We start from the raw sequence: 20800 nt of genomic DNA on the forward strand, positions 1-20800 counted from the left end.
ATGTAAAGTACTCTTGTAAATGTAAAATAAATGTTTCTTGGTGATATTGAAGATAATGATTAAGGAGAAGGCAGTATGGTCCCTCCCAGTTTTAGGAATATGTTAGTCTATTAGGGCATACTATAAATCAATGGAAAAAGAGACTATATCTATTTAAATGATGAATTTTAGTAGTGTAACCTGGCTCCCAATAATTGTTGAGTAAAACTGGAAAAGGCAAAATAAAGGAGGAATTGAGTCTGACATTTTTTTTATTCTTTTCTTTACTTTCCTTCTTTCTTTCCTTCTTTCTTTTGGCAAGACCCAACTGCTAAGGGCTTACTTCTTACACATAAGCAAACAAGCACCCTTTGATAACTCCACTTCACATCTGGTTCTTAGAATGAGCAGACAGGAAAGAGGTAGAGGGGAAAGTGGAGGCTCAGTTCTCTTGACTTCAGAGCTTCTTCCTTGATACAGTATTGGTGTTTCTTATCACAGTGATTGTTATTTCCCATTTGCCAAATTTCCCTCCAAACAAATGAGCACATTGTTATGGGTCTCAGTTGAAATATAAACTAACTTCAGTAGCAGAGCTTGGATAGGAAGGCAATTCAAAAGATGAGTGTTGAATGTTCTTGGGGTGTGAATAGCATGTAAATCAAGTAAAGCTTCCTCTACTTAGCTGCTAAGCTGCAAGCAAAGGCATGACCCAGAGACTGGAAAGTGGGAGCAAGTGCTAGAACAAAGGGTTTAGAATCAAATAGACCAAGTAAAGATAGAAAACAGAAGTCTTAGTAATTTTTTTAAGTCTTAATAAATTTAAGAAAAAAAAAATTTCGGGGCCAGCAAGGTGGCGCGAGGTAAGGTGTCTGCCTTGCAAGCACTAGCCAAGGATCAGGACCACAGTTCGATCCCCCGGTGTCCCATATGGTCTCCCCAAGCCAGTGGCAATTTCTGAGCGCTTAGCCAGGAGTAACTCCTGAGCACCAAACGAGTGTGGCCCCCCCAAAAAAACAAAACAAAACAAACAAACAAAAAATTCAATGAAAAATATTTATTAGCTCAAATTAAGGCATAAAGCTCTTCTGCTGATGGAGTTATGAGAAATGGGATAAAAAAGGAAATGGTTTCCAGTGCTAGATATTTATTTCCAGAGATTCTGTTCTGGGATTCAATCACATTGGCTTTGTCCTTGGGGTATCTCTGGTCAGATTCCATGGTAGGTAAGCTATGAAAACCATAGTCAAAATACTCCAGGAGCTTAGATTATATGAGAAGAATTTTTATGAGATTGAAGAGTGAGTTTATTTTTCTTCAAAATATATTATTTATATTTCAGATGTATTTGAAGTATGTATTTTGGGGAAATTTTGGTAGAGATATAATATGCTCAACTCAAGCTTAACATATTAATTATTAAAATTTTTATTGAGTCACCATGAATTACAAGGGTATCAAGTTATTTATAATTGAATTTCAGGCGTACAATGTTCCAACACAAACCATTTGTTATTCTCTTTATTATGTTTCTTTTTGTGTTACATATAAAAGGTATCATTTTGCTTCTGTCACTAGCTCCCTGAATAACTTCAATCAACATGATACTTGCCATGTCCATCCACATAGCAGCAAATTGTATGACTTCATTTTTTCTTATGGTTGAATAGTATACCAGAGTTTATTTATCTTCCATCTATTCTTGGGTCTTTGGCTTGTTTCCAGATTAAGGTTATTGTGAAAAGTGCTGCAATGAACATATGAGTACAGATGTCTTATCTGAATTGTTTTGGGGCCCTTGGGGCATATTACAATGAGTGGAATTGCTGGACCATATGGAAGCTTAAATTTTTGAGGAATGTTCATATTGTTTTTCAAAAAAGCTATACCAGTCTACATCAGTAGTCAATAAGTGTCCCCTTTTCACCACATCCACACCAATATTGGTTGCTAATGTTCTTTTTGATCTGTGCTGGACTCTGGTATGAGACAATATCTTACTGTTGTTGGATCTACATTTCCATGATGATTATAAATTAAAACTTTTTTCATGTGCCTTTTGAGCACTTATATTTATTTTTTGGTTTTGTTTTTAGGTGGGCAACATCATGCTGTGATTAGGGCTTACTCTAACTCTATAGTCAGAGATCACTCCTTGTAGAGCTCAGGGGACCATATGGAGTGCCTCAAATAAAATTTGGGCCAGTCTTATTCAGGAAAGCACCCTACTCTGTTCATGATCTCTCAGGCCCTTGTATTCTTTTGAGAAACTTGTATTTATCTCATTTACCCATTTTAAAGAGGTCTCAGGTGTTTTTTCTTGTATAAAGTTTTAGCTGTGCTTTAGATATCTTGAATATTAGCTTTTTAACAGATGAATGGTGAACAAATAATTTCTCCCTGTCTGTGGGAAGTCTTTGTATTCTGGTCATTATTTCCTTTAAGGGCCAGAAGCTTCCTATTTAATGTAATCTCAGTTATATATCTTTGCTTCTATTTGCTTGGCTAATGGTGTCACTTCCTTAAAAATGGCTCTAGCTTCAATGTCATGGAGAATGCTGATTATGTTTCCCTCTATAAATCTTAAAAATTCAAGTCTAAAATCAAGTTCTAAATCAATTTTTATTTTACATTTGTGCATGGCTTTAAAAAGGGGTGTGATTCATTTTTTATGCATATTGCCAACCAGTTTTCCCAGTGCCATTTTTTGAGTAGGTTTTCCATTATTTACTACACATTTTTTGCTCCTTTATCAAAGATTAGCTGCCCAAATATCTGAGAATGTGTCTTTGATTTTCACTTCTGTTTTATTGATCCAAGAGTCTGTCCTTATTCCAATACCATGCTACTTTAATTACTACTGCCTTATAGTACGATTTGAAGTTGAAGAAGGTGAAGCCTTCCATCTTCTTTTTCCCAAGGATTGCTTTGTCTCTTGTGCATGTGTAGTATTGTTCTATATGAATTTCAATGATGTTCTATTTCTTTTAAAATGCATGGGTTTCTTTATTGAGATTGCATTATATTTGTCTAAGGCATTGAGAAGTATTGCCATTTTGACAATGTTAATCATCCAATCCATGAGTAGGGGATGTGTTTCCATTTCCTTGTGTCCTTTTTGTTTCTTTTAGTAGTGTTTTATAGTTTTCTTTGTATAGTTCCCTCACCTTTTTTGTTAAGTTAAATACCAGGTACTTTATTTTATGAGAAAATTCACAATTGTGGATTGAAAAATTAAATATTTTTCTCCTCTAATGATACTGTATCCTACGACTTTATTATGAAAGCTATTGTTTCTAGGAGATTTTTCCTGTAGTCTTTACGATTTTCTAAGGACAAAAACTTGAAAGCTTGACTTTTTCTTTTCTTATATGGGCACCCTCAGTATATTGTTCTTGCCAAGTAACTATGGCAAGAACTTCCAATATTGTATTAAATAGAAGTAAGCAACTTTGTCTCATGAATGATCTTTTAGGGAAGGTTTTCAGATTTTTCATAATGAGTATAATTTTTGTTATGAACTTGTGATAGATGGCTTTGACTATTTTGAAGAAAGTTTCTTCAAATCCAACTTTATTGAATTATTTTCATAAATGAGTGCTGGATCTTGTCAAATTCCATTTTCACAATCATTGGTATAATATAGGATTCTTATTTTTATTTATTAATATAAAATATAATGATTGACTTGTGTGCATTAAACCATCCTTGCTACTTTGAAATGAATCCATCCACTTGATCATGGTGCATAATATTTTTGATATGCCATTTAATTTGAAGTGCAAGAAGTTTGTTGAGGGTCTTCATATCTGTGTACATCATGGATACTGCTCTAAAAATTGCCTCTTTTGTATTGTTTCTGTATGCTTTTAGTATCAGGCTAATGTTCGCCTTATATAAACTATTTGGAGGTATTTATCTTTATTTAATATTTTGACAGAATTTGAAAAGAAATGGGAGTGGCTCTTTCTTGAAGGTTTGGAAGAACTCACTAGTGAACCCATCTTGGGCTGGAATTAGTTTTCTAACTAGTAATTGGATATGTTCAGTTGTTCTGAATCTTTTTGTTTCAACCTTTGGAGATTATAGGAGTCAAGACTATCTCCATTTCTTCTAGATTATCCTATTTTGTGGCATATATATTTTCCAAGTAGTCCTTGATGAGCCTTTGTTTTTTTGCAGTATTTGTTATGATGTCACTTCTTTTATTTCTACTTCAATTTATTAAGGTTCTCTTTCTCTCTTTGTGATTCTTGTTAGTGGTTTATAGATGTTTTTTGAAGAATCAGATATTAGTTTCTTATAGATCTTGTTAACTTTTCAAAGAACTATTTCTTAGTTCTTACTGATCTTTTGGATTATTGTTTTTGTTTGTTATTTTTAATTCAAGTTTGTTTCTGTTTTAATTGTATTCTTTCCTCCTAGGGATTAATGCTCCCCTTTCCTGTTTCTTAAGCTGTGTAGTTAGCTTATATATAACCTGTGTGTGTATATGTAGCATTAAATAATTAACGATGGGGCTGGATGGAGGTGGATGCCATCCCAGGCCACGTGGCTCGCAACCCCCATTCAGCCTGTGGGTCCCAGGCCCAGGTGAACGGCGGAATCAGACTCATCCAGAGACAGGCATCAGGAAGCACCAGCTTTATTCATGCCCTATTCACCGCATGTGTGGCCAATATCATAACCAATTAAGCATTCAGCCATTCTAGGCTACCCTGTGTCTTAACTCCTTTCAGCCATCTTCCCTTTGGCCTCCATCCTGGTTCAAGACCAAAAGAGGCAGAGACCCAGAAGCCAGAGAGCTCAGCAGGGCCGCCAGCCAGCAGGGCCGCCCTAATCCCCTGACTCCAGGGTTTATCTACCTATTCCAAGACCCCTCCCAGGAATGGGTGGGGTCTTGCAGGTAAGGTCACACCTAATATTCAGTTCCCAAGACCCCTCCCAGAAATGGGCGGGTCTCAGATAGGTACACCTAAATCCAGGGTGGAGTTACATGTATATATATATATTTATTTATTTATTATTAAGAAATTACCTTCTATGTCCCTTATGACATTTTTTTAAAATGAAAGTTTGTGTTATCTGATATAAGTTTAGTAAGTGTGACCTTTTTGAGGGAGTTGCTTGGTTGAAATATTGTCCTCTAGCCTGCCTTTAAGTTTGAGTATTACTATGACAACGTGTTTTTTACAAAAAGCAAGAGGTTGGATTCAGTTTTCTAATCCATCCTGTCACTCTGTATTTCGTTATTGGTGCATTTAGGCATTGACAGTGAAGTGAGATAATTGCCATGGAGTTTTACACCAATCTTTCAGTAGAATGTAAGATTTGTTTTGTCTAAAAGTCCTACAGTGTTTCTTGCAGAGCAGTTTTGATTCTTTGTTTGGTTGGTTGCATTTGTTTTTTTAGGCCACATCTGGCAGCACTCTGGCTCTGTGCTCAGAAATTACTCTTGGCAAGCTCAGGAGACCATAGGCTATATAGGATGTCAGGGATCAAACCTGAGTTATCTGCATTCAAGACAAATACCCTATCCACTCTGCTATTGTTTCAGGGCCAAACAGAGCTGGTTTTGAATCTATTAAGTTCCTGTGTTGTTTAGCCATAAAGCTCTGTATAATTTTGTTTGTTTGTTTTTGGGGGGCAAACCTGGTGACACTCAAAGGTTACACATGTGTCTGCACTCAAAAATTTCTCCTGACAGGCTCAGGGGACCATATAGGATGCTGGAAATTGAACCTGAGTCCATCCCAGGTCTGCAAGGCAAATGTCCTAACACTGTGCTATCTCTCCAGCCCAATTATTTCAAATCTCAATGAAATTCTTGGTGAGGCATTAATTTCACTGAGTTAAAAAAATAACAAAACAACAACTATATCCCATTATTGTCTTCCAGCCTTTAGGGTCTCACTTGATAAATCTCCTGTGAATTATAAGGACACTCCTTTGTATGTAATTTTCTTTTTTATGTTGGTGCTCTTAATCTCTATCATTGACCTTTGGTTCTGACTAGGATGTTTCTTGGAGTATTTTTGTTTGGGTCTCTTTAAATGGTACTCTTTAGGTTTCTTGAATGTGAGTTCAAATGCTCTTCGACTCTAGAAATTTCTCAGTGATGACTTTTGTGACTGCTGCTTCTTTATTAAAGTTGGTCATCTGAGACACCAATAATTATCATGTTGTTTCTGTTGAATTCACCTCAAAGTTCTTTCATCTGTTGTTTATTTTAAGACAAATAAAAGCCAACATCTTCTGCTGTTATCTTAAGGTATTATGCATCTAGTGTTCAGTATTTTGTCTTCAGTAGGCTGATACTCTGCTGTTAAGGCCTTCCACTGACTTTTTCATTTAACCTGTTTATTTAAAAGTCTAAAAGGATAGATTCACATTAAATTGATAACAGTGAATGCTTCATAGATAGAAGTTTTAAATAGAGAAGTAAGGATGCAGAAGTAACTTGAGCCTTTTAAGTACTGCTTGAATCACTGAGGATGTATCCACATTTTACGGCATGGTTGCATACACATAAACAGGCATATACATAATGTAAGTAAAATTGAAAATGTTCTCCCCACATCTTCACTCCTTGGCAGCTTTCAAAATGGAAGATCCAAATTCTTAGCAAATGCTCTATAGATAAAGCAAGGGAAAGTTTGTTTTCATGCTCCAAACCTTTTAAACTCAGTAAAGGAAGACTATGTTGCCATATTTTAAAAAATTACAAACAGTTTCAAAATTAAATGTGGTTCCTTAGTCTCATGGGGATTGAGTTAATGTTCTCCCACACAGTGCTGGCATGCAGATATGTCCTAAATAGAAATGAACTACATAGAAATATAAATAACATTTATATGAGATGGCCAGCACTGTTACTTGTTTTCCCAAACAGGCATGAAAATGCCCATTTAAAATTTACATTTAGACAGGAAAATTACCATTATCTCAGTAGTAGGAGAAAAAATAATAATTCTTGAGGTTGATGCTTTCAAGTGCACAGCAGTAAACTCATGGCTTTTCCAACCATGCTGATGTGTTACCCAAACCATATATTCAATTGAACACTGAGGATGTCAGCCAGACCCTGGATCATTTTCAAATATATAAATTATTGATATAGATTTTAGGTATTAATATTTTGGATAAACAAGCATATTTCACAAAACTTAAAATAGTAATAAAAATGAATTATTCTTGATATGATTTTTTAAATGGACTCATCTCTTCTACCTGTATCTCAGAAGGCACCATGTTAGGTATTCAGAGCAGCTGTTTTAGAGCAGATATTACTGACACTATCTTACAAACAATGACTTTGAATTTCAAAGAGATCTCATGTTTTTGAACTTTTCAATAGCATATATTATATTGTACAATCATTGAAAAATTTGTGTGGATTTCAAGCAATATTGAAGGGCCTGGGACCACTCTGATAATTCTCATCTAATTATTTCTAGTGCTTCAATGCAAGAGACAGAGGGTGTGAATTTTTCAGGCCCTCTGGTACAGGAACTACCAGAACCACTTCGTCTGTAATCAGGAGCCACCAGGATCACATCAGGATAATCTGAGGGGTCATATTTTTCTGGAGCTCAAACAAGAACCTAATCTCTTTATTATCTCCCTGACCTCCACTTTTTATGATAGTTTGATTCCCTTACTACTAAGTATCCAAACATTAGGGAAGGAAGAGTAAGCTGCTCTTTTTTTTTTTTTTCCTTCAGTTTTTTAAAACTATCTCAGTGCACGTGGTCTTTATTTCTGGATGATACAAAAGAAGAAAATTAAAAAACACCTCCCAGAAGAAATGCCCAGATGATTTCCCGAAAGCACTGTGCCCTTTGCTTCCCACCCAATAAATAGAGACTCTGTCTGTCCATCTGCCCTCCTACCCCGTTACCTTCTCTGCTATTGACATACTCTATATATTTATTACTCTACCCCGCAATAGACATCCTCCCAAAAAATGGAACTCTGACAGCGCCATCAACTGCTGGCCACGACCCCTCTGCACCTCACACTTCCCGCCACAGTGGCACAATGGTGTCTTTGCCTCCCTGGTGAGGGCCAGGCTGTCATCAAATAGGAAGGCCACATTGGTCACGCAGCTGCTGTGTTCACCATATTTGTGGCTGAGAGTTCGAGGCTGATAGCAGGGGTAGCTGAACAGGTGGGCTATGCCGAAGACATTGCCCGAAGCCAGAAACTTGCCATCTTGGGAGTGTGCAAAGGCATTGTAAAGTTGGTGCCATCCGCTCCCTCGGACCAAATCCTAAATACTCCAAACCCCAGGACACAAGTCTTCATGGCCCACTCCACATTTCTCAAAGCATCAGCACTAGTGATCTGCATACAGGTGACCGGGTTCCAGTATAGAATCTCATAGTCCCCGGAGTTGGTGCCAAAGCAGCTACTATGGCGAGCCCAGTCCAGAGGGATGATAAAACTAGAATAGCCGAAGCACTTGTCCAGGCAGCTGACCTTGTGGCCACCCTGGTCCACCTAGTAAACGTACACCAAGTTGTTGTGGGAGCCCAAGGCCAGGAACGCTCGTTGCAGTCCATGGGAATGGACACCAGGTCGTACATCTCCATGTCCAGTAGCATTCATCTGCCAGTCACGGTGCCCACAGCCATGACTGCACCACTGGGGTGGAAGCCTGTGGAGTGGGCAGAGTCCACGATGCTCTGACTCCAGCGGGATTGGTGGGTATTGGTGCTCCAGAGGTGCACCAGTTTGTCCTGCCCGAATGTTACAAACAGTGCCTGGTTGGGGTGTGTGACCTGACCTCACAACTCCTCCACATGGCCCTGGACTACCAGGGACAAGCCCAGGTGTGCTGAACCGTGCAGGATGGAGTTGCGGGTGGTCCCCACATACAGCGTGTGTCCCCAGCCCTCTGCAACTTGTGTACAGGGCCAAAGTCCTTGGGGACCTCTATCTCCTGCAGCTTACTATAGTCTAACCCCCACAGGAACACCTACAGATCACAGCCCGCAATGGACACCAGCGTCCTGTCCCATAGGGTGCAGAGCCTGAACACTCCACCATGGCCTGGGTGCTTTGAAGCTTGTGTAAGTCAGTCATCAAATGATAAAAATTACAGATTTAGAGAGGCAAGGCGAGGCTGGTTGGCTGAAAAAAAAAAGATTTAGAATAATACCAGAGAAGAAATCTTTAATATGGTTAAATTTGAATTTAGTGCTGAATCTGAGAATAAACTACTTCAATCACCCATGAAATAAGGATATCTATAGTGAGTGGGAAAATATGATAGAGAAACTTCATTTACTAGACTTATCCTCAAGGCTTCACCATGCCAATTGTATCCATTTCTATATGTATCCATGGGTCTAGCTAGTACATTCACATACAAAATATCATAGTTGAAGTTATAAAACAATGCATGATGTCTGGTTAACACATATTTCAGCCTGGGAAGCTGGTTATTTAAAGTTCATTTTAAATTTAAATTATTCCCTTGAAATGTAAATACATATTTAACTTTGACATTTTCTCTTTCTTCATGAGGATCATTTTCTCCTGCTTTGGTTAACAAATTTATATGTCATCTGGATCTTATTCTTCTCTGGAATTTCTCTAATGATAACTATCTGAAGAAAGTGCTTAACAACTAATTACTTATTACATGGTAGTATCATTACAATTGTTACCATGTACTGTCACGGAACTCATTAATTACTATTTAATTTTTCACAGATTGTGTTTGACTTCTCAAGAGAATTAACTCCCTAGATCAAGGATTCTACCTCTGAGTATATTTTCATAGCCCTCAAGGCAGTACCTACCAATGTCAGTATAATTTTTTTAACTCAAAACATGATTTGCTATTATTCTTGCTTTCTATTTAAAAATATCATGATAACACTGATTTACAAGAGTTTAATGGCTTATGTTTGGTGGGTTCAAAATTATCATAATACACATACCAATTTCCAATATACCTCACTCACTCTTTATAAGACTCAATTCCCTACACTCCCTTTCCTTCCCTTACTTGGCAGATTTAGGTTTGTTTTTGGAGTCTGAGAGATCTGTTTTCATTGTCTATTCCCTTGCTTTGTTTCTTGATATACCTCATATTTTAGAGTATCCAATATTGTCTTTCTCCTTTTTACTTATTTAACATGATTCCCTTCAGTTCTATCCAGATTGCAGCAAAATGCATGGTTACATTTTGGCTGGAATTGGAAAGATAGAGGGTAAGAATAGGTATAACCACTTGCTTACTTTGCATGTGGTTGATAAATATACAGTCCCTGGCACTGCACATGGTCCCAAGGGACTTCAGGAATGTCCCTGAGAGCAGAATCAGGAGTAAGCCATGAGTATCACTAATAGTTGCCCTAAAACAAGCACATACACAATAAAATTGCATCTCTTCTTATAAAGCAGCATATTATTTTGTGTATTGTTCCTAAAGTTCAGCATCTCTGTGCACTAAACTTTAGTGGAGCATTTGAGTAGTTTCTGTGTCTTGGCTATATGTATATGTATGTAGTATGTATGTATGTAGTACTGCAACGAACGGTATGCATCTATAGGTTTTATTGGTGTGTGTTCTTAGGCTAGCTACCTAGAAGAATTGCTGCATCATATGTTAGCTTTACTTTCCATTTTTAAAGAAGTCTCTATTCTATTTTCTATCATGACTAAAACCAATTTACATTCCCACAATAAATGAGGTTCCTTTTCATCCGAATACCCAATGTACTGTTTATTTTCAGTCTTTTTTCATATAGACAATACTCATTGTCGGCCTTTTGTTATTGAACACTACCAAAAAAGATATGTGAGTACTTACTGTGTGAAGAGAAAAGGAGAGGGTAGGAGGAAAAGAGTGACAGAGAAATGATAAAGGAAATACAACCTATTTAGTGTCTATTTTCAAGGAGGTAACATCCACAATTTGTATTAATTTTGCCTCTTAAACTCTGTTTTACAGGGTATAAGTCCTCTGTACATCTTGAGCATCTAATCTGTATGCATTAATAAGCCCTCTTAGGAATTCAGGGATGGTGTTTTAAACCACAGTCCCTGGGTCATCCGATATCATCAGTCTTTAATTGCTTTTAAAAGTAAGAAAACACTGGAAGTTGGGAAAAATATAGCAGTCATTTTATCCAACTTGTTTGGATGGCTGTTTTAGCAGGAAAAAGAGGAAGAGAACTTAAAATCTTTGTATAAGCTTTTTTCTTTGTTTATTTCCAGGAGTGAGTGAGAAGAGAAAAATTTCTCCTAAGTATACTTACTGTGGAACACCAAGAAAGTTGTTTGTCTACATTTAGTCTGAAAGACATTCTAAACCAATGCCTATTTGTTATGGATAGCAAGTATAGGTATAATTGGTTCTGAGGGCAACAGAACCAGTGACATATCTGAAGAGAAAGAGAAGATATGGTTCTATTTTAATAAGACTGGCTGAGTTATTGATTTATTCATATATTCTAAATACTATCTTAGGTGATGTGACTATTCTAGCTCATTCCGTCTTCACAACAACCCTCTGATAATGAAGCTCATTACTTTTTCAAAGTAATGCAACTAGCTAATAAGGGATAGAAACAGTATTTAATTCCAAGGAACCTTATATAGTGCAAGACTCAGCAATTTTCTTTCTATAAAAGGTCTGATAGTAAATATTTTTAGCCTTGTAGATGAAGGTGGTTTGTGTCACCTACTCTGCTCTTCTGTTATAACTCAAAAGCAGTTATAAAAGAACATGTAAGTGAATGACTGTGGCTCTTCCAATAAATTCTTATTTATAAAAATAGTCAAGGGGTATTAGTTGATTTATCCTTTGTCAGCCCTTACTCTAGAACTCAACTGTTTGACCTTCTCAAATTAGAGTTCCCTTTCTTTTTTTTTCTTTTTTGTTTAACTTCCATAGGTAGTTACATAAGAGGGATTAATTTACATGGGAGGATTTAACTTACATGGAAGAGATTGATTACTTTGTGAGTTACTAAGTACAAGGGGCTAGCTAGTTATTTTTATTTTCTCAAAATTGTCTGTGGTTCCACAATCAACAACTGGTTTGCTGGACACTCATTTTCTTAATTTCTTAGTAGTGATGGTGGTGTCCAGAAATCTGTTGCCTTTTCAAATAATATTGAGAGGCTGCTCACTATTAAGGGTTTCTTCGAACCTTCTAAGATTTGTTTTCTAAATACAATTTAGAGATTTTATTAGTCCCTATTGTAGAGAGATTATCAGATGAAAGTATAAGAAAGGAGCAGGTCACTCAGTCTGGATGGCACATTTTTTGGTCCTAATTTATTAACAACAAATAAAGAATTTACAATAGGTGTTAATTTATTCTGGAGATGTGGAGTCTCAGGATTTGAAGAGCATTGAACTTATGGTGACTATAAAAGAACAGATAGCCATATCTTTGCAAAGTACCTTACAATTTACTAAATGTGTTTTCCCCAACTCCTGATGATGCCCAGCCCAGCTCTTCCATTCTCCTTTCCCTGAGGACCTAAAGATTTGTCTTAATGGTATTTTCTAGTGTATGGCTGCTAATACCATCTAATTGAATAGGTACTGAGACCTGAGCACATTACTTATTAATTCATGTGTTGATGGAGATGAAAATTTAAGTGCAATATCAGTAGGTCCCAGAAAGTAATGTCTTTAAATCTTTTTTCTTTAAATCTGGATCTTTGCATGTCAAGGAGAAGAAAAAGTACATCATTTAAAATGACTCTGTCACTTTTGTGCTTGGAAACATGTCACAGTGAGTGGTGAAACATTACTAATTCCTTTTGCCTTCAAAGAACTAATTCATGCACTTACAAGGATAATATGCATCACAATGGAATATTTGGGTGTAAATGTAGGTGTAATTAATGCTAGAAAATCTCTGAAACAAGGGAAGCAAGAAAATTCACAGTTAAGTCAGCTTCCAACATAAGCCACATATCAAGGAATTTAGAAATATGTTATACCTCGTGATCCTGGTAATTATGAGGGCCAGTGGAGGGGAGAATATGGGCACTGTATCCAAAGCTTTTGGACCTCTGGATGAGATTTGTGCTACTCCTACTGGTTTTACATACTCTTTTAATTTGAATCCTTTAATTTAATTCAATGTAATAACTGTTTACTGAGCCCCCGTCATATCAAAAGCTCAGATCTAGGCATTGGATAATATAATACTAGTGTAGTGGGTGATGTTGGTACCCTGCCCAGATATCCTTTACACAGTTGCTATGAATATTGGCTGCTATCAGCTCACATCTGCCCTTTTCAGAGAATTGTTAGTCAAATGAGAGATGCTTGGCATGTCTTCCTCTGCAGGTTCCCCTTCAGGCAGGGGCAAGGGGGAATGGGATAAACTAGGTTTTAATTCAGCATCTCACTTTGGACTATCTTGTTTATCTCATTCCAAAATCCTTCAGTTTGCCTTTAGTTTTCTAATAATCTCTTAAATCCTTACCTCAGATTTATTTTCAGAGAAAAGTACAGTTATCCTTTATTATATCAAATATTAGGGGCTAAAGAATGATTCAAATACTTTCATGCATTGTATCATTAGATCTTCATAATAATATACTATTATTTGTCAAGGTTAACAAAAGACTCAACATTCCACACTTAGTAGAACCAGCTTCCTTAGATAAGCTTATATATGCCCTAGATCTCATTTTAGCCAGTTGCCTGAATTGAATAAGACACATTGCATCTATGCTCTTTACTTAGAAACTTTCGATCCAAACCATGCAGTCTTGTCCAATTTCATTGAAGATTTATTACAAAGAAGGTTATAGGGATTCTTAGGTGAAAGAACACAGATCTTGCAGAAAAAGCATGAATGTGGGAGATTTTTATCACATATTTACACAGGGAACATGCTGATCTCTCAGGATTGTTTTATATTATTTTAGTGTCAACACTGTATATTTTAAGCTTTTATTTATCAAATTGTCACATGGAAGAGATTGCGGCCTGAGATATGAGCATACAGTTTTAGTTTCTAATACAAACAAGGTATTGGTCCTTATATAAACCTGTTTCAAAATAGTTTTTAGATACCAAAGAAGACATGGAATATACTCCTATCTAATTCCAGAATCAAGAGCAACAGCTTCTCAAGTCCTTTTATGATCTAGTAGGAAGTGAAGATTTTTAATGAACCTTCTCTGAAATTGATCAGCAACGACATAAACCAGGACATCAATGGTTCCTACCTTGTCAACCACTAGTTTAGTAGGCAATAGAAGAAATGCAAAGAATAGTGAAAATTAGGCTGAAAAAGTCCAGAACACTGCAGTGTAGAAAAACACACTCTGATGTTTTTGGCTTAAGTGTAACAATGTACCCCTAAAATATATAAAAATTTACACTCTTATAAACTAATGTTATATAAAAAGAATTTAATAACAGTAAGAAGTAGATGTGGCGTATTTTATTATTTATTTTTTTAAATATCTTTATTTAAGGATCACGATTACATACATGTTTGTAGCTGGGTTTTAATTATAAAATCAGTGCAACATTCCCACCAGATGTGACATAATTTAAAGTTTATTTTTAATATATAAAATTCGATGTAAACTATTGGCATCCCTCTTGAGTTTTTCAATCTATAAGAAAGAATAACTGCCATTTTGTTCATAGGATCAAAGAAGATAGAATTTAATCTACATTAATCTGGAATATTAATTACATTAATCTGTAATATTTGTTTCTCAAGTCAGCAGTGAATTAGGAAGGAGTTATAACTTGTTCTGTTTCCTAGAAACACTTTTAGGAACTCATTCAAAATACTGGTTGATCTTCATGTTAAATAGAAGTCTTGTTTGGAGAATCAGTTCAAACCTGAGCTCAAATATTTCTTTCCAACCTATGCTACTCTGTTTTTTTCCCTAGTAATTTTGATTTATTATTGAATTGGTCACCTTGGATAATATTGTATACATAGACATATAACATGAATTTACATGTATATACACACAACTATTGTGTTTATAATTCCTGGTACATTTCCTCAGAAAATCCATTACACATGATTTTCAGTATAAAAACAGTACTTATTTATGCAATTTCATCTTCATAAGTAATGTACTTAATTTCTGTTGCTTATCTATGAAATAGACCTAATAATACTCCTATCTCTCTCTCTTTTCAGTGTCCTTTTAAGAATCTAGTGGAACTATTTTTTTAAAAGTGCCTAGTAGACAATCAGCTAATTAACTTAAAGGACATAATTAATTTCATTTTTAATTCTTGTAATTTGGTGAATTTTTACTGGGCTTATTATTGCTAGATCTGTCAATTTTACTTTAGCTTATGAAATACTTTCTGCGTCTGCTGTGGAAGAAATTAAAACCTTCAGCATTGACTTGCCCTGACTTTATCAAAAGTTCTCAGTGGTGCTTTCAAGAAAGGGCTATTACACTGTTCAAATGATCTGATCTGAACTATGACCAGGAAGTGAAAACTACACACATGATGGAAACCAGAGATTACCAGACTAGTTTTGTAAATGGCTCTTCTAATAGTTCTGAACAGGGTCTCAGAGGTAGCTGACCATCCTTGGTTTTGATCACTTTGTTGTTGTTGTTATTGTTGTTGTTCAATTTATAAAAACCTCCATCTTGAAATTGTAGTGGAATTCCTGCCTCCTTCACCTCTTTCCTGGATAATAAAAATGTTAAAATTTATCAAAATGCTTATGTGGACATTATAATTTTGATGACATGTTTGAGTGGTTATGTAATAAATAGACTCTGCATTTGTAGAGTATTTTCTTTTTTTCTTTCTTTTTTTGTTTTATTTTTCTTTTTTGTTTTGGTTTTTGGGTCACACCCAGCAGCACTCAGGGGTTACTCCTGGCTTCATGCTCAGAAATCGCCCCTGACAGGCGCAGGGGACCATATGGGATGCCGGGATTCAAACCACTGTCCTTCTGCATGAAAGGCAAACGCCTTACCTCCATGCTATCTCCCGGCCCCATTGTAGAGTATTTTTATTGAAACAAAAACTTAAAGAGTTCAAGGATCTTTCCTTCTGGAACCTTCTCTGTCATTTTCAAGAGTCCAATTTGGTAGGTTTGAAGTCAGAATCTTCAGAATTTAAAAAACCTCACTTTAGATTCAAGTTCTCACTTTGCTTTCCATATAGCCAGAATAAAAGAATCCAGACTTAACCTTGGGGCACTGGACCCCTAAACTTGAGTACACAAGTTAGAGAGATTTATAGAGTGCTTGAGTCTCAGCCAACCTTGTTTCAAGGAAAGTGGACAAAGAATGAACCTAGATTTTCTGGTTCTCAGACATATTTCTTCATAAGACATCAAATACATAAAATCAGGTATCCTGAGAGTTTGGGATATTGCATGAATGGGTCTCTCTACTGTATTCAACACTTAGCTCTGAAAATTCTAGGACTACAAAACAAACAAGAAACTCATTTTTTTTAGGACCTAAGAAAACCAGGTAAATACTCCATTTTTGTGGCCAGTAGAGGGCGATCAAGTAAATACATTTTTTCTGCACTGTTGAGCTTTCCATTGATTTATGACTGCAAATTAATAAAAACAAAGAACCAAGTTAACCTACATGTTTAAAAACAAAGCCCGTAGTCAATAACTGCTAGATAAATGGGATTTTGTGACACATTTTGCCTTATATATTATAGTCATTCACCAAAGAACATCATATTATATATAACACAGCCTGTAAGCCTTCATTGATGAAATCTCTGAAAACCAGATGATTACCTCCATTGTTTTCAAGATTCTAGATATCTTCTGGTAGAAGACACAGACCTGTAATTTTATAATGTTACAGATTTTTTATATTAGCAATGACAAAAGGCTATTGTGAAAGGGTATCGCATCACTTGTGATGGGGAGCAGATCTTCCTTCACTATTGACTGATAAGGACTTGATAATAAACAAACCGGCAGTGCAGATCCCACCACCCTGGATCTCTCTGCAACACAAATATCCAACAGGTTTGGTCAACATTCGAGCTATGGTAGGTTGGCAGTATTTGAAAACAGAATGAATGGCGCTGCAGTCAGTCATGTTTTCACAATCCTCGGTCTTGGGTGCAAGCCTGTGGAGAGTGCAAATACAAATTCCATGATAATTAATTCCTTTACACATCTATGAACCACTCACTGAATCCTTGATGTGTGTCAGACTCTGTGTTAAAAGCTGGAGAAACAAAGATGAATAAGACATTTGGCTTCATTTAGGGACACAACTTGGACATTTTCCTGAATAAGGGTTTTAGAAATACTGAAAGGATATAATCCTTTATTGAAGCTTTACTTGTGCATGTAGCTATAATTGCTGACATTTATTGAGCATTTACTATGTATCAGGCTGAACATTTTACATGCACTATTTTTGTTGGACTCCTATATCTGTAAGTAAATAAATAAATTTACATCTTTAAATGTTATTTATAAACTTTTGGTGTACAGTGGATTAATTAAATAGTCCAAGGTCATTCAGTGGAAATCAGAGGCAGTGTCATATATATATATATATATATATATATATATATATATATATATATATAAATCTGCAATGCTTTTTTGTAATGAAGGCCAAATTAATGCTTAAAATGCAAATAATACTAGTTTTTTTCAACATATAATTATCAGAGACTTTATGCCTTTTTTCTTTTATTGTTTCGTTTTGCAAAAACATTGACTATGACCATTATTCCAAGCCTTTAAAGATACTGTTCCAGTGTTACTTAAAAATTACTTATTACTAAATTGTCTTTGGACAACATTAAGATCCATGAAATACTTGTGAATCTATATTAAAAATCTCGATGAGTACGTGGTGAAATGCGGGTAATTATAGTCTCCTTTGAACCTGATTTACATCTTAGGTCTTCGCCATAAGTGGTTCTCATAATCAATACTGTAGCCATTGTCATTTTATAAATGTATAGGTGGTTAGTCTGTTGTTAATCAAATTTAGAGGGGAGGGAACTTGGACAAGCACAAGAATTTGAACCTGAATTTGACTGCAAAGCTGAAGAGGTTAACATGTGCCAGTGGAATTTTTCAGCCATAGTGCATATATGACTCACCTGAGAATTCAAATATAGGTTTCTTTGGACCCCTAATATGACCCTAATTACTATTAAGAAATTCCCTTGCATGTTTTGTCAGTATTACCCATGTACCCAGCTCTAGTGCAAATGGGCCAGAATCCCTAGAAGTAGACATTGAGGTTTCAGGTGAACTGGAATTTACTGCCAGGATAGTATTTCCAAAAGCCTCAGCTAAGCTCAGAAGCAGCATTTACATTCTCCTTAGTGAGAGAAATTGCCTGAGTTCTGTTAGTTCATTAAATTGTAATTGAACTACTTACTGGAAGATGGGAAATGGTTTTGTCTGGTGACAGGAGGAAAGAAAGGAATGAAATCCCTAGTAGGAAAGCATTGCTCAGAAATTGAAGGGCAGAAGGTAGGTGCTGTTGGGGCTGTGGGAATGACCATCATATTTTGAATAGCTCTGCATTCTCATGCCCTGGAATTGTATCCCTGATCCAGTTGTCCTACTATCAAAGGCAGTGCATCCACCCCTCAGTTCCCTACTTCACTGCCTGGGAAGTTTCTTCCACTAAGCTAAAAAAAAGGGAATGTGATGTGAACTCTGCCCAACTTTCTAAGTCAAAGAATAAGTAAGCATTCACCAAGTGCCTTGACATGTATATTTCCTCTTATTTAATTATTATAGATTCCTGAAGTTTATTATTATCTCCATTTTATCAATTTTCTAAGGGGATATCACTGTCATGCTGTTATGGTTACAGAACTGGGATTTGAACCCCGATTTTTTCAGTTTCCAAGACAGAGCTTTTCCCTAAATTGAAATAAGTCCTTGCGTATGGGGTACCATAAAATGTTTTAACTCAGCAGTCATGTCTTCAAGCTGACCTGAAAGTTCTGATGGCGGGGCTGGAGAGATAGCATGGAGGTAAGGCGTTTGCCTTTCATGCAGGAGGTCTTCGGTTCGAATCCCGGCACCCCATATGGTCCCCTGTGCCTGCCAGGAGCAATTTCTGAGCCTGGAGCCAGGAATAACCCCTGAGCACTGCCGGGTGTGACCCAAAAACCAAAAAAAAAAAAAAAAAGTTCTGATGGCACCAACAGTGTGGAAAGGAGAAAGGTGCTTCTTTGCTAAGCCAAAGAAGCCGAGGCAACTCTGGAAGTAAAATATGCTGAATTTCATTCTTAGATTTGTATGTATGTGGGAGATACTAAGGTATATGGCAGAAGGAGAACTTTAGAATTGAAGTCACTTTTGTTATGGTTTACTAAAAGGCATGTTTATTGCATGCAGTCTAACATTTCAGTTATCTGTTCAGTGGAGATTTTACCAGATCTGGCTCTTTTCTGGGGAAGGCTCAGGTGCAGGCAATGTTACTGAGTCCTTAGGAGCAGGAAGGGGCTTATTTCTCCTTTCTAAGCTCACTTCTTGCTCAGGGATGAGATCTGGGGTGACAGCTAGTACTGACTGAAAATGCAGATGAGCCCAAATCTAGATGTCACACTAGATTGTGATGTGGGCAACTGAGAGAAAGAGACTAGGAGGAAGTTTTAAAGTAGCAAAGTAGAGTTAGTCATACAATCAACAGAAGACAAATCTCCACCTAACTACAGTCTGCACCCAAAGAAAGAAAAGCAGAAATCTCTTCTGACAGTCTCACCAGAGCTATGCTCAAAGCTACTCGGGGATAAGGTTTTACAAATCACAAATCCTTGATGACATTTGGTCCTTCAGATGCAGATATAGAAGATGTGATACGATACTTACCTGGCAGGGGCGATTCCACGACCACCATGGTGGTTTCCCCAGGGTGAGGCTCGCCCATTGCACTCCGGGCGTGCTGACCCCTGCGATTTCCCCACATGTGGGAAACTCGACTGCGTAATTTATGGTAGTGGGGGACTGCGTGCGCGCTCTCCCCTTAGAAAAAAAAAAAAAGAAGATGTGATATGGGGTATTTGAATTTAGTTTCAAACTATCTCTAACTCAAATGGAGCTTTAAAAATTTCAAAGCTTGGGGCTGGAGCCGTGGCACTAGAGGTAAGGCATCTGTCTTGCAAGAGCTAGCCTTGGACGAACGGTGGTTCGATCCCCAGGCGTCCCATATGGTCTCCCCAAGCCAGGAGTGATTTTAGCATAGATTTTAGCAGGAGCAGATTTTAGCATAGCCAAGAGTAATCCCTGAGCGTCAATGAGTGTGGCCCAAAAACCAAAAAAAAAAAAAAAAAATTTTTTTTTTCAAAGCTTAAAGTGGAAAACAACAAAAGAGACGAAGAGGATGAGCCAGCATTTCCACTTCTGGGTGTAGAAAGCAAGCGTAAATTAAATTACTTTCATGTTTATTCAGGAATTTCCATGTTATTTTCATATCTTAGATATGAAAAGATAAAAAGATAAAAAGGCATGTGATAGTTGTATCTCTAGTCTATAACATATCTAAATCTATATCCAGTCACATCTTCATCGTCCATCTTCACACATATTTTATATATGTGGAAAATCATTTCACTGTGCAAAAGAAGGAAATCTTGCCATTTCTGACAAATGGTTGGACCATGAGGGCAATATATTAAATGAAATAAACATGTGTCAGGAGATCAAGTACTGCATGGTTTGTTTACCTGAGGATTAAAAAGAAAAAGGTCAAAGTCAGAGAAACAGTTTAGAAGTGGTTTTTGAAGGCCAGCTGATGGTGGAGGAATTAGGAATTGATTAGGAAAAGGATCCAAAATTACATCTGGTTGATTAAGCCTGAAGATCTAGTGTAAA

The 20800-nt window shown here is 36.6% G+C and overlaps 1 protein-coding gene, 1 non-coding gene and 1 pseudogene across 3 annotated transcripts in view; 2 read left to right on the forward strand and 1 right to left on the reverse strand.

Annotated features, from left to right (window-relative positions):
• The window catches only part of CA10 (carbonic anhydrase 10), a 550141-nt gene that overhangs the window by 37913 nt on the left and 491428 nt on the right, over positions 1-20800 (forward strand). The window lies entirely within an intron of this gene.
• LOC126014082 (echinoderm microtubule-associated protein-like 2) lies at positions 7995-19826 on the reverse strand (annotated as a pseudogene).
• On the forward strand, positions 19791-19954 carry LOC126027313 (U1 spliceosomal RNA). Its single transcript, XR_007502243.1, has one exon. It is a non-coding gene; the product is annotated as a U1 spliceosomal RNA (small nuclear RNA).

This window comes from Suncus etruscus, chromosome 1 (genome assembly GCF_024139225.1).
Source record: "Suncus etruscus isolate mSunEtr1 chromosome 1, mSunEtr1.pri.cur, whole genome shotgun sequence".
Lineage (NCBI taxonomy): Eukaryota > Metazoa > Chordata > Mammalia > Eulipotyphla > Soricidae > Suncus > Suncus etruscus.